The sequence below is a fragment of the Myotis davidii genome, unplaced genomic scaffold (genome assembly GCF_000327345.1).
Source record: "Myotis davidii unplaced genomic scaffold, ASM32734v1 scaffold135, whole genome shotgun sequence".
In the NCBI taxonomy this organism is placed as follows: Eukaryota; Metazoa; Chordata; class Mammalia; order Chiroptera; family Vespertilionidae; genus Myotis; species Myotis davidii.
The window spans coordinates 14,368,830-14,377,619 of record NW_006289813.1 but is presented as its reverse complement, the minus strand read 5'-3'; positions in this window follow the sequence as shown (position 1 = coordinate 14,377,619).

Genomic DNA, 8,790 nt, shown 5'->3' with positions numbered 1-8,790 from the left:
ACTTAATTAGGGTACTCCTAAGCTGGCCTTAGCTAAAAACGTCCTCAATCTGATTGAGCTACATTCGCTGAGGTCGACCCCTTCCAAATCTCCCATCTGCACTCATCTTGTTTACTTGTTTCATCTATCTTTTGTCACCCACGCTTGATTTGTGGACGCGACTAGCACTAACCACTGCACATGAGACTGCTGACTGACTCGCTCACTCAACTCGTGCATGAATCACGTGTGCCTCCCCCGCGCTGCACCATGTCTCCTGTCGCCCAACTGACCGACACCCCCCACTGCTTCTAATGCCGTTTCTTCAAAATAGACTTGACCAGGCCGAAAACTGACTTCTGCACATGGGCCACGAAGTTTCAATCTCACTGTACGCGCGCCCGCACATGGTATTTTGTGGAAGAGCCACACTCAAGGGGCCAAAGAGCCGCGGTTTGCTGACCACTATTCTAAACCATCAATCCCAAAAGATTTCTGAGGAAATGCAATTTACTCTACAAAGAGAACATGGAAAAGTCTTTCTGGTGTGTGGACTAGATCTCAAGTGTGCAGAGAACATTTGAAGAAAATGATTTGAATGAAGAAAAATATGATTTTTATTGGTAGATGTTATTCTATATTTTTTAATAGTGGGAAATACAGTCCTCTGTTTTACATTGTTGGTGTATTAGCAGCACACTTTCCTTGTGATATGGCAAAGCTTTCTATTGGTACCAACTCACTCTCTTCTGGTTGACAAAGAAACCTCAAAGTTGCCAGCTCGGGGAATAGGAAACATATCAACGCATCAAATAGGATACTGTGAAAATGTAAAAATGTAATATAAATTTTCTTCCTCCTGCCCGAGTAGAAATGCAATTTATGCAATAAAGTAAAAAGGAGAAATTTTACTATTTTATCAGCTTTGACTTTAAAAGCTGTTAATACTGCCCTAACCAGTTTGGCTCAGTGGATAGAGCGATGGCCTGCAGGGTCCCAGGTTCAATTTTGGCCAAGGGCACATGCCGGGATTGTGGGCTTGATCGCCAGTAGGGGGCGTGCAGGAGGCAGCTGATCCATGAGTCTCTCTCACCATGGATATTTCTATCTCTCCCTCTTCCTTCCTCTCTGAAATCAATAAAGAAATATAAGTATATATTTTAAAAAGCTGTTAATACTTAATGTCATGCAAATGACATGGCTTTCTGACACTGATTCCTCAATCCAAGTAAAATTGGCATATCTATTTCCTGGTATGTTTGCATATATCTCAGTAGAGGAAGCTTTAAGAAATACACTCTGCTTACTGTGCTATGAAACAATATGAAGTTTTTAAATTTTATTTTATTGTTACCTTTGAGTTAAATGTGTGTATAGTTTCATTAAAAAATGTGATGAGGAGCCGAAACCGGTTTGGCTCAGTGGATAGAGCGTCGGCCTGCGGACTGAGGGGTCCCAGGTTCGATTCCGGTCAAGGGCATCTACCTGGGTTGCGGGCACATCCCCGGTGGGGGACGTGCCGGAGGCGGCTGATCGATGTCTCTCTCTCATCGATGTTTCTGACTCTCTATCTCTCTCCCTTCCTCTCTGTAAAAAATCAATAAAAATATATTTTTTAAAAAAAGAATAAAAAAAATGTGATGAGGAAAAAAATGTGATGAGCAAAGGAGACTTGACTTGGGGTGGTGAACACACAATGCAACATACAGATGCTGTATTACAGAATTGTACACCTAAAACCTATATAATTTTATGAACCAATTTTACCCCAATAAATTCAATAAAAATGCAATGAGGAGTGTTTTGACTCCTGACAGTTAAATTGTAACAATAGAAGAAAAATACACTTGAGTATAGATTTCTGAGGGCAAACTAGTCAAGGACTGAAATGAGCGGGGGAAAGTGGTTCCATGATTAGACAGTATGAAGAGTCAAGCCCCGGGGAGGGGATAAAATGAGGAAAGGGTTTATACACGTACAAAGAGAAATAAAGACACATGAGCAAGTGAACAAATAGCCTCTTAAAGTGGTTATTGAGCTGTGCTAAGTCAAGAGCTAAACTGTGTTGAGATCAAAGTGAAGAGTTTCAAAAAATTCAACATTAATTTGCACCAACTGTGTCAGCTGTAAAATCATATGGGAACCAAAGCTTGTTTTTTTAAAAAAAATTCCCTTTTTTGTTAGGCAATCACAGAAAGTTAAACATTTAAAAATTTGCAATGAGTTTTTTTTTTTTTAACAACTTTCATTATGGTGACTGAATGTATAAAATTTAGTCCATAATGAAATAAAGGAAATATATAAGGGAGTAAACTGTATTTTATACTGTATAGATATAATATATGTTTTAAAGTTAACAGCATGCCTTATACAAATAAAATGAGGGGAGAAAGGGATAGAAACATCAATGAAGATGAGAGATGAGAGAGAATCATTGATCAGCTGCCTCCTGCAGTCTCCACACTGGGGATCAAGCAAGCAACTCTGGCATGTGCCCTCACCAGGAATTGAACCGTGACCTCCTGGTTCATGGGTCGACACTCAACCACTGCGCCACACCAGTTGGGCTAGAAATGGTCCCAACTTTAGTCATTGGTGGCTTTAATTGTTTTCTTAACCCTCAAATTTAAATATTCATTTGAAATTCAGTTTTGTCTTTGTCAGTTTATACATGTTTAAGTTAACCCAATGTTCATATTTTTAAGAAAAAAGATTGCAATGACTAGAAATCAGTTAGAAAGTGACAGAGACAGAGGCTAGGGAATGTTCCTAGAGAAGACAATATTTAAGTCTGAAATAATGGGTATGGAAAGATGCCAAGTGAATATTAATCGGGTTTTAAACTTGCTGCTGCAGTGGTCAATTATTTTGCAAGCCAGTTGGAGACATTTAGCGTAGCTTCACTTAAAGCTAGTTTTAAACGTTATTTAACACTACACATAAAGTTGATTTTTAAAGAACTGATGTGGGCAGTTAAGCAGTTTTCGCTACAGCATTTGACATCTGCCGCTTAGCAAATAACATTAGTAAAGAAGCGAGATGTTCCACAATAAATGGAGTGGATAGTCTAGTAAATCACTAGCAAATTAGCCATTAATCTTTTCCTGATCAAGGCTGGGATATGGTTAAAAACAAGAAGGGAAAAGAAAATAAGAACAGCTGCTCAGGAGAGTGAAACATAAAACTAAAGTAAATGCTACCATTTGGATAGAAGACAAATGTTTCCAAATCAGGGAAAACGAATCACACCTAAACAATAGATTTCAACCCCTTTCTATGTCTCTTCACATTGAAACGTTTTTGATTATGAAATTACAAGTTGATATCCAAGACTAAGGGTAAAGGTCTCTATTCCTTTCTGTCTGCTAAATTTTACCTCTGCCAAATTTTAGCAGATGGAAATTATAGCAACACCTACTTCAGGACAAGGAAGAGGTGATAATTTCCCTAAGTAACATTAGTTTACAAGCATGGAGGCAGAATAGTTTAGAGACTATAGAGAGGAGAACAGGATAAAAAAAACTAATGGGAGTGAGAAATATCTCCCTACATCCACACTTCCTATGTAGTAGAGAGTAGAAGGGAATCTTTGGAAATCTATAGTCATAATGTTGGGAGATTTTTTTAGCAACCTTTATATACATAGCCACCATGCTATCAAAGATTGAACTAAAACACTGAATTATTGTCATAAATTCTACTTAATCCTTTATGTATGTTAAATGCATATACAATGGCTTGAAAACGAGATAGATCAGCAATCATTAAACATCTTTGATAATATTCAAACTGTCAAAGGGATAGTATGAGTTAAGGATGATAACATGAAAAATAAAAGTTCAGAAAATTTTCTTGGTGTCACTAAATAAGTATCAGCTTTCAGATTCAGGCCTTCATTGAAAATGTTATTCAAAGGAACCAAAATGTCAAGATCAATAGAAATATGGAAAATGATTTATCATGACAGAAAAAAAACATGTTCTTACAATTTTACTATTTCTAAAGAATATTAACAAATTTTATATACTTGTAAATGGAATTTTATTTCACTCCAGAATAAAAAGTTAATCAATTTGTTCTCATCAAATAACATATAGAATAACAACCATTTTGTGTAACATGTATATTTTATGACTTCTCTCAACATCAGTAACCTTTTTAAAGACATTATAAAAAATAATAAAGTAATTATTTTTAATTAAAATTTATCTTTGCATTAAGAATGCAAGCAGCTTGTGATAGCGCAAGACAATCTTAAAATGAGCATGTTTGCATTTTAATTACACACTTCCAGTCCTTCTTTGATCAAATGAAATCATTTTTTTTCAAATGAAGTTTATGGACGGTCCGTTAATATATTTTCAAGTAATTAACTAAGTGTGCATTTCTCTCACACTCTTCTTTCTTATTTAGAACCACAGATTATGGGTGATCCTTGAGAAGTCACTTACTATTCCATTTCAATCTCCATTTCTTTAATAATTTACACTGTAATCCTTTCTAACTCACCACTCCGTCAGTCCTCAGCAAATTGAGTTAGGGCCTCCACTGCTATAACTGGGCCTGCTACAGAATGTTCTTATAGTTGGGTATATGCATGATGATCAAGTTGAAAGGCACTGTAGTAGGTCACTATGCTGATTTATGATTATCCAGCTTTGGGTTGTAACAAATAGTGCAGCCGTGGGCAAACTATGGCCCGTTTGAAATGAATAAAACTAAAATATAAAAAGACCGTACCCTTTTATGCAGTGATATTTACTTTGAATTTATATGAGTTCACACAAACACTCCATCCATGCTTTTGTTCCGGCCCTCCGGTCCAGTTTAAGAACTCATTGTGGCCCTCGAGTCAAAAAGTTTGCCCACCCCTGAAATAGTGCCTTTGGGAGCATTCTGGTACACATCCTATTTTTTAAAAAAGGCAATATGCAAATTATCCATCACTCCATCACAAAGATGGTGGCACCCATAGCCACAAGATGGCGGTGCCCAGTCCCTTCAGCCCCACCGAAGTCCCCCAGTCCTGGCGGGGTGGGGGGGGCAGCTGAGAGTGGGCAGCATGAGCAGCCTGGTGGAATGCTTGCTTTGTCGCCACAGCAATGAGGAAAGCATTCCGCCCCAGCTGTGGAGGGCCTCTGGGCTGCGGAGAGCCTCTGGGCACTAGGTGCAGAGCGGCCAGGCCCCTCAGAGAGCAGAGAACAACAGGGAGTGGGCCTAAACCATCACAGCTCCCGGATGGGAGAGGGTGAAGGTCGGGCTGAGGGATGTCCCCCACCCCCCCTGCATGAATTTTGTGCACCAGGCCTCTAGTCTATAATAATAAAAGAGTAATATGTTAATTACACCGGACAGTCAAACGACCTTCCGGTCATCATTCTGGACAACCTTCTGGAATGACCAGTGGGTGGGGGGCAGGGCCAGTGAGCCTGCATCGCCAGGCCAGCCATGGAAGTCCTGGCAGCGCCCCCCCTTCCATAGAGGCAGTGGGAGAGGTGGCGCCAGGACTGGGCCCTTGCCACCTCCAGTTCTGGTGCCACACCTTCCCACCACAGAGGCAGTGGGAGAGGTGACTCCGGACTGGGCATATGCCTCTGCTGGTCCCGGGCCCAGCAATGCCCCTTCTGCAGAAGCAGCCTCAGAGGCAGCAGCACAGGCCTGTTCCTGGTGCCACGCCTCCACAGAGGTGGGGGGACATGGGGCAGCATGGTCCTGGAACCTCCATAGAGGCTGTGCAGGGTGTGACCACAGTGCCTTAACCTCCCCCAACCCCTTCCCCAGCCAGCCTAGCCCCAGATCGCCACCCCCCACAAGTGAGCAGTGGGCAGGGCCAGAGCTAAGAAGCAGCAAGTCTGCTTTTGGTTGAGCCACATCGTGCCCTCCCCCTCAGACAGAAGCTGGGCTCATGGCTGGTGAGTGCAGCAGAGGTGGCATGAGCCTCTCCTGCCTCCACGGCAGGTGGGTGGTAAGGAGCAAGGGATCCTGAACTGCGAGAGCCCCAGACTGTGAGCAGGGTGTCTGAGTTCCAGCTTAGGCCCAATCCCTGGGGGGTTCCTGGACTGTGAGAGGGCACAGGCTGAATTCCGTGCACTGGGCCTCTAGTCTTCTTATAAAAGCATTAACACATATCTGTTATGTTATTTACCTGGTAGTAAAATTGCTTAGTCACAAGGCATGTATCTGTTCACTCTTTCATTTTTCTACTAATTTTTAGTCCCAATAGCAGATTATGATATTTTATGGACTTCAAGACCTCAACGTTTATTTTTATCTCTCTTTGATATGTTAGTTAATCTGCTGAGGGCATTATGTCATCTGCAAATAAGAGTAATTATCTCTTCCTTTCCAAACCATATTCCTTTTTTATTTTTCTAAGTGTACTTCTGTATTGTATCATATTATTTGGCATTGCATTGTATTGTTTTTGTGTTGTTTTGTTTTTCATCCTATTGTTCTGTCATGACCTACTCTTATAGAATGTTTTACAGTACTAATAATATCAAGCATCCTTGACTCCATTTAATATTTCTACTTTACTAATAGTATATATCATGAATGGGTTATTTTATCAATTAAATTTTCTATATCTATAGAAATAATATAATCTTTTATTTCTGTTAAGATGAACTATATTGAATACTTTGTAGATGCCAAACCACTACTAATCTAGGAATAAACCTAACTTGTTCAATATATTTACCCCTTTTATCAACCGATTTCTTTTTTAATATTTTTATAGTTATTAAATATGTGTTCATGAGAATGATGTGTCTATATTTTTCTTTTCTTGTTATGTATCTGTCTGGTGTTGAAATCAAAGTTATTGAGGCCTCATAACAATAACTGCAATGTGGTCCTCTTTTTTCCATTATCTAGAGAATTTTGTTTGATATTGATGTCATTCCTTTTTTAAATATTTGAAATAATTCTGTAGAAGCCAGATGGCTCTAAGTTTGAAGATTATATTTTGTAGTTTTTTTTTAATAAAAAGTTTGATTTTATTAGGAGATATCAATTTTCAAATTATCCATTGCTTCCTTCATTTATTTTGGTACATTGTGTTTCTGAAAAATTACCCCTTTCAGACAAATTGTCAAATTTAATTGGCATAAAGTTGTTCTTAATATCCTCCAGTCTAATAAGAAATACTAATAGTAAAACTATGATGTGAAATCATAAAAATGGTGTTTGGAAATAAAAACAAACAAAACAATAAAATGGTCATAATGTATTTTTAAGTGAAAAAAATTAAAAAGTGTTTTAAAATCTTTACTAATTATATAATTTTCATATGGAGAGAGGGAGGAAAATAGATTGAGACATACACATGCTAAGTCCTCAGCCTGGAATCATAACAAAATTATCACAGAATAATGGGAATACAAGTGCCTATCATTTTTGCCTTAAAGATTTTTTCCCTGCAATTTGCATGGTTAATATTAGTTTCATAATGAGAAGAATGTTTCCAATTGAAACAGGAGCCCATGATTTTGTCAGGATCAATCTCAAAACTAATTTAATTTTCAAAGCATATTTATAATAATCTGCATAAATGCAATTATTTTATGTATTCCAAGGCTTGCTAAATTTAGTTTTACTTCAATATTTTGTTTTTTGAAAATAGGATTTATAGTATAAAAAATGTTAGACTTATGGTTATAGTTATTATAGCATAATTATGTAAATCAAAATTAGGAAAGGGGGAGCACATGGGGTAAAGTCTGGAGAAAACATAGTACAAGCTTCAGATTTCTCTTCTAGGGCAGTCACAAAGGACACAATTCCTCCAACAAAAGCCTGTGACATATATAAAGTGTTATCTATAGGAAGCTCATCAATAGCCCAGGTTATTACAGGAGCTGGTTGTGTAGGCACTCTCTACCATGTGGTAAACTACAGAGCAGCATGGACCCTCACATAATATTTGGTCTGTGTTTCAAGACTGATGGTACCACATACACACACACACACACACACACACACACACACACACTGTATGAGGATACAGAAAGGTTTAGACTTGTACAATGAGAGTTTCAGAAGAGGGTGTGTAGAGAGCAGGGTGCCACCCAAGTAGGTCCTGGAAAGCAGGTTGACAAAGGGTTTTTATAGTGTTTAAGAGCCGGGCCTGGGATGAGGGCTGCATAGTTTGAATCTCTTGCCAGCACCAATGAAGGGAGCACCGTACTTTTCTATTAGCTTACTCCAATGTGAGCCATCAACCTACAAGTGAGGGACAAGGCTTAAAAGCTGTCTGTAGTGAACATCAAAATATGAAATTAGACACTTCATTACTCCTTACAGTAAACATACCAAAATATCAGATCCTAAAGTGAAAGCAGATATACAGCATAAACCACAGTTTTAGTTCAGTAAGCCAGTCTTATCACTGAGGAAAATAGCTTAAGGATATGCTAACCCACCAAATTCCTAGACACTGGCCAAGGGTCAATTGAGCAAGAAGAACTTTCTTAGGATCAGAGTCTCAGCCATGCAGTGTTAATATTTTTCAGCACAGATGTACACGGAAGTTCATGTAGACCACCTGACTGCTTTGAGGTCACAATATTTTGTAGTTAGGCTTTAGTAAGATTTGTTTCCCAGCTTTGTTTTTGTATTACATGCAGCTAATACTATATAATAAAGAGGCAATATGCAAATTAACCCTCATGCCCTCACAAGATGTCTGCCTATGACCAGGCCGACTGGTCCCAGTGAGGGACAACCCTATGTCTGGCCCTATGTCCCAGTGAGGGACAACCAAACGACTGAACAGTAGGCTGCTTGGGGCAACCAGGCTGGCGGGTGGGC